Genomic DNA, 10541 nt, shown 5'->3' with positions numbered 1-10541 from the left:
GTGGGAGCCCAATGTCGAGCTCTATATAAGGAGAGGCATGGGTAGGGTGTGCACGGGTGGAGCAACTCCGAAACCCTAGCCGCAACCTTCTACACGATCTCCTAAAACCCTAGCTGCTCGTGCAGTGCTAGCACATCGACGCTCGGCGTTTCTGCCCAGTACGTGTGGATACCGTAGAGGCACTGCTGCTATTGCAACGCTAATCTTCTCGGCAAGTTGATCGCGACGTGTTTGGGACTAGTCACTGGCTGTGACAAACTGGTCGACATACCTGCTAGTCTGGTCACGGAACACAACACGACCATTCAGAACTGGTCGAGGACGCGACATACCTGATCGGGAGCTAGTCGAGGAACTGGTCGAGGAGCACGACCACCTGCTCAGAATTGGTCGAGGAGCACGACCACCTGCTCGGAGTTGGTCGAGAAGCGTGACCACCTGCGCGGGGCTGGTTGCGGATCTGATCGAGAAGCTGCTCGAGGAGTTTGACGCGCACGATGTTAGATCGGTCTACTCCAACTCTTCTTTCGCTGCACTGCGCGTTAAGCGGTAACGATCTATGATCTCCTACTAGCATGGTTTTCTGGGTGAATACGGTAGAAAATTTTGTTTTAGGCTAGCGTAGCCTGCCCGTTTTCCTATAGTGGTATCAGAGCTATCTTCCGTAATTTTTGATCTGGATCGGTCACATATATATGATATGTGGTAGTAATAGATTGGATCTATTATTTTAGTGATCGGTTCATGTGATGGATCGGTCGCTGCACGGTTTGGTGTAATTGGGATCGGATGAGGTGCGAGTCGATGGAACCATACGACCAAAAAGATTAGCTCGATCTCCCACCTGGCCGTGCGTGTGACTTGCCCCTACCGGCTGGTATCACCATCGGGGTTGACAGCGTGCGCCGTTTGGTTGTCGAGAGAATAGCAGATCGAGGTTGTACGTGTTGTCGTCCTTTCCAGAAAACCTCACACGATGATCAATATGATTGATCCAATGAAAATTGAGGATTGTGAATGACTCGGAATCGGCTTGATATGATCAATCCGATGAGATTTTCATAGCGATTTCATAGATACGATCTATGAATTTCTGAGAGATTTTCATAGTGGGACCGCCATGCTATCCGAGCCTAGGGCTTATAAAGATAACATGTTGACATTGCGACATTAGAATTCCATTCCACGCTTAACTCGTTTTTGCAGAGAATGTTGTGACTAGTATGGCCTTATTATGTATGTGATGCATGTTTGTAATTTTGATGACCTGCGTGTCATGGTTAATTGCAGCTCAAGGCTGTCATGATATTGTATAACAGCCAGCGTGCCGACCTGTGATGCTTCCTTTTCTCATGTAATTTGACTAGTGCTATTAGGTGTAATAGACTAGTACATGATCATGGAAACTTGAAGCGTGATGACCCGGAGAACAGGGACCATGGCGATGAAGATCTCCATGTGAAGGGGCCATACTATGTCACAGTAAATATGATTGCCTGTGATGTTTATCTATGTTCCTGTCATGTTATTTTATTCATGTTATCTATGAGATGGATATGTTTACATGATAGAATAGCTTCCCTCTGGAAAATTAAGAGTAATTGATGCCCTTCCAATAGCTGCACCAACTTAGGTTTTGATCATTGATTGGTAGGTCTGCCAAAGCAGGGTGCCATCTTTTATCTTAACCAGTTAGGGTGGATGTCGAACTTCCACACGCATAGTGTTGGTTTACTTAACAAAGCTATCAAAACGGTTTTAGGCTTTGGGGCATAGTGTTGGGCGCCGGGGCATTCGATGCCACCCAACAAACAAGAGTCACATAGGGATGTGATTAGCAAAATGTTGCTTACCTATGTCACCTAAGTTTCTAGCAGTGATGCCAAAGCTCACTAGAACCTAGTTGAATATGGATCTTGTTCCACTATATATCGTTAGAGGGAAACGATTTCAAAACATATAGTGGGAGTATCTTTTGTTAAATTGTTTAATGAAAGGTTACATAAACATAGTGCTAAACTTTGAATATTTATTTCTGTTGTAGATCATGGCACCTACTGTTAACACCAATTCCAGTTTTAATTTGCGTTCGATTCTTGAAAAAGAAAAGCTATCTGGAACAAACTTTATTGATTGGTATAGAAATATGAGAATTGTTCTGAAATAAGAGAAAAAAGAGTATGTTCTAGAGGTTCCCTATCCTGATGAACCAGCTAATAATGCATCTCCCATGATCGGAGGGCTTACGAGAAGCATACCAACGATTCACTCGATGTTAGCTGTCTCATGCTTGCCACTATGTCCTCTAAGCTTCAGAAGCAATATAAGAACGCGGATGCTCACGATTTGATTGTGGGACTCCGCGGCATGTTTGAGAACCAAGCTAGGGCCGAGAGGTTCAACACCTCCAAGTCCTTGTTTGCGTGCAGGTTGACAGAAGGCAGTCCAGTTAGTCCTCATGTGATCAAGATGATTGGTTATATTGAGAGCCTGGAAAAACTTGGTTTTCCCCTTAGTCCTGAGTTGGCTACGGATGTGATTCTCCAGTCGCTCCCTGCGAGTTTCGAGCCATTCATTTTGAATTTTCATATGAATAGCATGGAGAAGAGCATGGCAGAATTGCATGGGATGCTTAAGACTGCTGAGGAAAGTATTAAGAAAAGCTCTAGTCATGTAATGATGGTTCAGAAGGATAGCAAGAAGAGAAAGCGCAAGGCCAAGGCTAAAGCGTCAGATGAGATCTCGAGCACAAAGCCTAAACCTGTTGGAAAGTCCAAGGCTAGCCCTGCTGCTTCTGATACTTGCCACCATTGCCACAAGCCTGGCCATTGGCGGAGGAACTGCAAGCTATACTTGGAAGAACTCAAGAAGAAGAAGGAAAGCAAGACTTCCACTTTAGGTATAAATGTTATTGAAATTAATCTTGCTACTCGACCTAATGATTCCTGGGTATTTGATACCGGATCGATGATTCATACTTGCAAATCGTTGCAGGGACTGAAAAGGACTAGAAAGTGTGCAAGAGGCGAGATGGATGCTCGTGTCGGCAATGGTGCAAAAGTTGTTGCGTTGGCCATCGGTGTTTATTCCTTATCGCTACCCTCAGGATTAGTTTTGGAATTAAATAATTGTTATTACATTCCTGCCTTGGGCAAAAACATTATTTCTTCTTCATGTTTGGAAGAAGATGGATATGATTTCATAATAAAGAACAAGTGTTGTTTGATTTATTTGAAAGGTATGCTCTATGGTAATTGTCCATTGGTGAATGGATTATATATTCTAGATCTTAAGGATGTTCCTATCTATAACATTAATACGAAGAAGCCTCGGCTTAATGATTTGAATCCCACTTTTATTTGGCATTGTCGCTTAGGTCATATAAATGAGAAACGCATGCAGAGGCTCCATAAAGATGGTTTTCTTGATTCATTTGATACGTGCGAATTTTATTTACTTGGCAAGATGACTAAGGCGCCTTTCACCCATCAAGGAGACAGGTCGAGTGAGTTGTTGGCCCTTGTGCATACTGATGTATGTGGGCCAATGAGCTCTATCGCTAGAGGTGATTTTCAGTACTTCATTACTTTTACCAATGACTTTAGTAGATATGGTTACATATACATAATGAGGCACAAGTCTGAGTCCTTTGAAAAGTTCAAGGAGTTTCAGAATGAAGCACAAAATCAGCTTGGCAAGACAATTAAATTTTTGCGATCTGATCGTGGAGGTGAATATTTGAGCCATGAGTTTGGTGATCATCTAAAGCAATGTGGAATTGTTCCACAGTTGACTCCACCGAGGACGTCTCAATGGAATGGAGTGTCCGAACGGAGGAACCGAACTTTGTTGGACATGGTCCGGTCCATGATGAGCCAATCTGATCTTCCATTATCCTTCTGGGGATACGCTCTAGAAACTGCTACGTTCACTTTAAATAGGGTTCCATCTAAAGCTGTAGAGAAGACACCATATGAGATATGGACCGGAAAGCGTCTCGGGTTGTCTTTCCTTAAGATCTGGGGTTGTGAGGCTTATATAAAACATTTGACGTCAGATAAGCTCACTCCCAAATTAGATAAATGCTTCTTTGTGGGGTATCCTAGGGAAACCAAAGGATATTACTTTTATAACTGGGAAGAAGGCAAAGTGTTTGTTGCCCCGAACGGTGTTTTTCTGGAGAAAGAGTTTCTCTCAAGGAACATTAGTGGGAGCACGGTGCAACTCGAAGAGATTTGGGAACCATCAGAAAGTGTTTCAGCTCCTACTGAACCACAATTGGATGTTACAGAACATGTTGTGGAGACACCAGCCCCACGACGGTCGGAAAGGATCAGTCGCACACCTGAGAGGTTTATGTTCCTAACCACGGAGCAACACGATATATTGTTGTTGGACAATAATGAACCTAAAACCTACTCGGAAGCAGTGGTGAGACTGGACTCTGAGAGATGGCTTAGAGCCATGAGATCCGAGATAGAATCCATGCACGATAATCAAGTTTGGAACTTGGTTGATCCACTCGATGGTGTTAAAGCAATTGAGTGCAAATGGGTTCTTAAGAAAAAGATAGACGTTGATGGAAATGTTCACATCTGTAAGGCACGATTTGTGGCGAAAGGTTTCAGGCAAATTCAAGGTGTTGATTGTGATGAAACATTTTCACCTGTCGCAATGCTAAAGTCTATCCGGATCATCTTAGCAATTGCCGCATATTATGACTATGAGATATGGCAGATGGATGTCAAAACGGCTTTCCTTAATGGAAACCTAAGTAAGGATGTGTACATGACACAACCTGAAGGTTTTGTCGATTCGAAAAATGCTAGGAAGATATGCAAGCTACAAAAGTCCATCTATGGGCTGAAGCAAGCTTCTCGGAGTTGGAATCTTCATTTTGATGAAGTGGTCAAAGGGTTTGGTTTCATCAAGAATGAAGAAGAGCCTTGTGTTTACAAAAAGGCTAGTGAGAGCGCACTTGTGTTTCTGGTCTTATATGTAGATGACATATTATTGATAAGGAATGATATTCCGATGCTTGATGCTGTCAAATCTTCGTTGCAAAAGAGTTTTTCAACGAAAGATCTAGGAGAGGCAGCATACATATTGGGCATAAAGATCTATAGAGATAGGTCGAGAAGGCTGATCGGATTAAGCCAGAGTACATACATCAACAAGGTATTGAAAAGGTTCAATATGCAGGATTCCAAGAAAGGTTTCTTGCCAATGTCACATGACATCACTCTCAGCAAGAGTCACTGTCCTTCGACCACTGATGAGCTCGAGAGGATGAGTGTGATCCTGTATGCTTCTGCTATAGGGTCCATCATGTATGCCATGCTTTGTACACGTCCAGATGTGTCCTATGCTCTAAGTGTTACGAGTAGATACCAATCAAACCCAGGTGAAGCTCACTGGGTAATAGTAAAGAATATCCTCAAGTACTTGAGAAGAACTATGGATATGTTCTTAATCTATGGAGGTCAGGAGGAGCTCGTTGTAAATGGTTACACCGATGCTAGCATCTAAACCAACAAGGACGATTGAAGATCGCAATCTGGTTTTGTGTTTTGCCTCAATGGAGGAGCAGTGAGTTGGAAGAGTTCCAAGCAAGAAACAGTGACCGATTCCACAATGGAGGCCGAGTATATCGCAGCTTCTAAAGCTGCAAAGGAGGCTGTTTGGATCAGAAAGTTTGTTTCTAAGTTAGGTGTGATGCCTAGTGCTTCTAGTCCAATGGATCTCTATTGTGATAATAGTGGAGCCATTGCACAAGCCAAAGAACCTAGGTCGCATCAGAAGTCCAAGCACATACTGCGGCGCTATCACCTTATTCGAGAGATTTTAGATCGGGGTGACATGAAGCTATGCAAGGTACACACGAATTTGAATATTTGTGATCGTTGACAAAGCCACTCCCGCGGCCCAAGCATGAGGCGCACATGAGAGCTATGGGTATTTACATTATTGACTCTAGTGCGAGTGGGAGATTGAAGGTGATATACCCTAGAGGCAATCATAAAGATGATTGTATCACACGTCTATATTAATGTACTTCTGAATAATGTGTTATTCCAAGAATGACTATCATTTACTTTGATTTGCAAGTATGTGACTTGTTCATGAAACTCTTTGTTTATATCATGATGTTATTCTTAATCGATCACTGATCGCATATCATTGAGATGATACATAAGACCAACACATGTATTGATTGATGATCACGTTTCATGGATCATAGGTATAGAGATACCAGATCAATAATGTGGACATTTATGTTGGAGAACATAATGTTGGATAGACCCGCCTTGAGATACTGTTGGGATTGTTATTATGATGTGCCATTAGTTGTTATCTCAAATGGTGTACCTGCAGGATCATTAGACCTGAGATCGTCATTGATTTCCAGAATGTGTAGTGACATACTTTGGGGCTACCAAATGCTATTCCGTAACTGGGTAGTCATAAAGGTAGTTTTCGGGTTTGTCATGAAACATGTCATGGGATGTGAGCGATCAACATGGGATAAGAGTTAATCATGATAAATCCACTACTTGATCGAGTGAATGGTTGAGCTATCACAAGGGTGGCACGTATCTCGCCTTGAGCTTGACTGGTATCATGAGGCGAAGGGATCGGTGCATGTGTATATCAAGGTTCAGTCGATATGATCTTTTTGTGTATACTCGGGAGTCAACATATCCTGCTAGGGACCGCTATTGATTTCGGTTTGGAAAGGGTTTCTGAGTCGTAGCCGTTTGTACAAGAACCTAATGGGTCACACACTTAATGGGTTGGAACAAAACATACGAATTGGATTCGTATATAGGTTTTGATTGGATTGTGATCCATGAGGAGTTAGTGCTAAAGGGCTTCCAACGTGGGAGCCCATTGTCGAGCTCTATATAAGGAGAGGTATGGGTAGGGTGTGCACGGGTGGAGCAACTCCGAAACCCTAGCCGCAGCCTTCTACATGATCTCCTAAAACCCTAGCCGCGTGTGCGGTGCTAGCACATCGACGCTCGGTGTTTCTGCCCAGTACGTGTGGATACCGTAGAGGCGCTGCTGCTACTGCGGCGCTAATCTTCTCGACGAGTTGATCACGACGTGTTTGGGACTAGTCACCGGCCGTGACAAACTGGTCGACATACCTACTCGTCTGGTCATGGAGCACGACACGACCATTCAAAACTGGTCGAGGACGCGACAGACCTAATCGAGAGCTGGTCGAGGAACTGGTCGAGGAGCACGACCACCTCCTCAAAACTGGTCAGGAGGACGACCACCTGCTCGGAGTTGGTCGAGGAGCGTGATCACCTGCGCGGGGCTGGTTGCGGATCTGATCGAGAAGCTGCTCGAGGAGTTTGACGTGCACGACGTTGGATCGGTCTACTCCAACTCTTCTTCTGCTGCACTATGCGTCGAGCAGTAACGATCTATGATCTCCTACTAGAATGGTTTCCTGGGTGAATGCGGTAGAAATTTTTTTTTTAGGTTAGCGTAGCATGCCCGTTTTCGAACACCAACACCGTGACCGGTCTAACCATGGTGAAGCCAACTACCCCTAGCTAACAAAGACTACTGGTAGGTATGCAGACCCTACACTGGTCGATCGGCCTACCCTGTCCCATCACCCATCACCGCATGCCCGCCTGTGACGCCATCCCATCTGTCGTGCGGCGCTACTCCTGTCTGCAAAGTCATCCCATAGCATTTAATGCTACGGGATGAGACACTACCCATCCGCACCGGCCAAGACTTTGTTCACTTGAGGGGATGTTTGGGGAAGAAAAACACTTGAGTAGACAATATTTAATGCGACTTGATAGGTTTAGATAAATATCTACCCTGTGACCAGTGAGGTTGGTCGCAGGGCTTACCATCGCGACTAGGGGGATGGTCGCGAGAGCCTCGCCTGGTCGCACGATAGGGCCATGGTCTTTGATAAATATCCACTGCCAGCTGGTACTCCCTCACGTGGACTCCCCCTGATAGGGGACCCCCATATTCTTTACACCGACAGTAGCCTCCAAGCTCCCCCGCAGATGTGGTCGATTGTGCGGTTCGCCATGTGGTTGCGGTCGGACTTGGTCACACCACTTGGGCCCCAGGTAAACAAGAGTTTACCCCGGGAATGGTCTTCGACTCAGTCTTCCCTCATGGCAGGCCCAGAAAACTGCATCCTGAGGGGAGGTTAAAAGTCCAGAGAGAGAGAGAGAAAGAGATCGTGGGAGAGATAAAAAAGGAAACATGGGAGAGAGAGAGAGAGAGACACTGATGGCCGCCGGACCTGAGGAAATTTCTGCTCCCCCTGCATGGCTCTTCGATTTTTGAACTAGCCGATTCCTACGGTGGTTGAGATACTACAACCATCCTATAAATGGGAGCATCGATGGCTCTCTGCAGATCCTTTTGTCATTCTACAAGCCCCCCAACCCTTGCACTCAGAGCCCCTCTTCTTCGTCGACGCCCGTGCTCTTGCCACATCCTTGGCCCCATACCAATGGTGCCACACTCTTGTAAAAAACCAGACTTCCCTAAGTCCAAGTGTACTGCGGTGAAGATGAGGCAGATGCACGAGAACTACTTGCTCCCCCGTCCCCTTTCTTCGGGGTACCGCCTTGGGGAAGATGCACCTACTTCCCACCAGGGGGAGATCGTGATGTTCGCCTCCTTCTTCTTAGCCGATCTCGTGCCGCCCTTATCTGAATTCTTCATCACCATCATCTCCTTCTACGACATCTTCCACCTCCACCTCAACCCCAATTCCATTATAATGCTGAGCATCTTCGTTCACATGTGCGAGAATTTCATCGGGGTCGAGCTGTGCCTCGATATTTTTAGATTTTTCTACACGGCCAGGTTACAGGCTGGGCTGGCTGCCGGGAGCTGTAGGTTTCATCTCCGTGACAGCGTCACGGGCTCCTACCTCAAGATGGGCCTCAAGTCATCGTGGTCGGGCTGGAGGGATGAGTGACTCTACCTCCAGATAGATGATTCGTTGGACAACATCCACGTGCCAAACAGGCCACCGTAGGTCACCGAGAACTGGGGGAGCGCCCCTGCGACAACTCCAGAGCTACTGAGCCTCGCTTCTTGGGTTAAGCAGCTCGCGAACGCTGGGCTGTTGGGATCAGATGTCGTCCGTGACTTTATCAAGCGCCAGTTGTGCCCCTTGCGGTAGAGAGCACATCCGGCCTACCTATACACCGAGGGCGATAATGACACCCGGGAGAGCTCCTCAGGTAACGCCACAACCGTTTTCATGGCACTTGTTGTTAATCGTGCGGTATCTCTTTTATCCAGATCTCCCTAACGAGACCGTCGATTCGAGGGTCAAATTCCTAATGGCGGCTGCCTCAAGGATGAATGGCCCTCCGTGAGACGCTCCACCACTATGTGACCTCCCTTCATCGAAGAGGACTCGGATCAGATTGGTATGTTTGGCCTTTTCCAAAAATTTCAACCTCCAAGCCTTCTCCTGGGTCAGGGTTTCACAGTTTGCGTTGCCGTAGGGTCTTCTCGAGATCGATTTCTTACCTCCGATCATCGACGAGGTCATGAAGATCACTCGGGAAGTTGATCTTGCGGCCCGCATGTCTTCTCCGCTGCACAGCACCACCCTGGCCAGCCGTCAACCCGGGCGTGACATCGACCCAATTGGTCACAGATGCAACCAGACTCTTCAGAGCTAGGTATCGACCGTGGGCGGTGGTTCTAGCAGCACCGGTCAGTAGCGGGTCAACCAGCATCGCCCCGACCAGCCTTTCCCCAACCAGCCTTGCGCCGACCAGCCTCGCCCTTGTAGCAAACACGCCCTTTGGGAAATGGTAGCCGAACATCTTAGGGCATGTGTGTGATTTTGGTGATTAATGACAACATAGTCAATGGGACTAACATGTTAGTCAAGTCTATAATTTAATAGGTCTCATAGATGCTATACATGAAGAAGCCACCGCAGCCAGGACAATATTTGATTGAATTGGAGAAGTCCTAGGGAATTTGTTCTCACCGGATGTTCCGGTGTTGAAGGAGTTGCACTCACCAGAGCATTTTGTCCAGAAGCAAAGAGAAAGCTGAAGACTTCACTGGAAGGTCCGGTGTTGGCGTTGTGCATACCGAAGTATCACACCGGAGCTTTTCTTTGGGACACATGTCCGAGAAAAGATGAAGTGTACCACCGGATGGTCTGGTGCTCTGCGTGTTGAACTCACCGGAGTGTTTCTGATAAAGGGGGAGAAGGCGGAAGAACTCACCGGATAGTCTAGTGCTCGAAATGTACACACCGGATTATTATACCAGAGCATTTCTTCCAGAAAATGTTGTAGCCAATGAAGATTGAAGGTTAACTCACCAGATGGTCTGGTGCTTGGATTGTAAACACCAGATGGTTGCACTGGAGCATTTTGCACAGAGACGTAGGGACAAAGAGAGGAATGAATTGAACTTGTTCCATGAATTTTGATTTGATCGTATGGGATGGATTTCTGTACAATCATATATATATCTCTTCACAAGCTTTCCATAGAGCCCAAGATCAT

The sequence above is a fragment of the Phragmites australis genome, chromosome 7 (genome assembly GCF_958298935.1).
Source record: "Phragmites australis chromosome 7, lpPhrAust1.1, whole genome shotgun sequence".
NCBI classification, from domain to species: Eukaryota; Viridiplantae; Streptophyta; class Magnoliopsida; order Poales; family Poaceae; genus Phragmites; species Phragmites australis.
Note: the sequence above shows the minus strand (reverse complement) of the source record.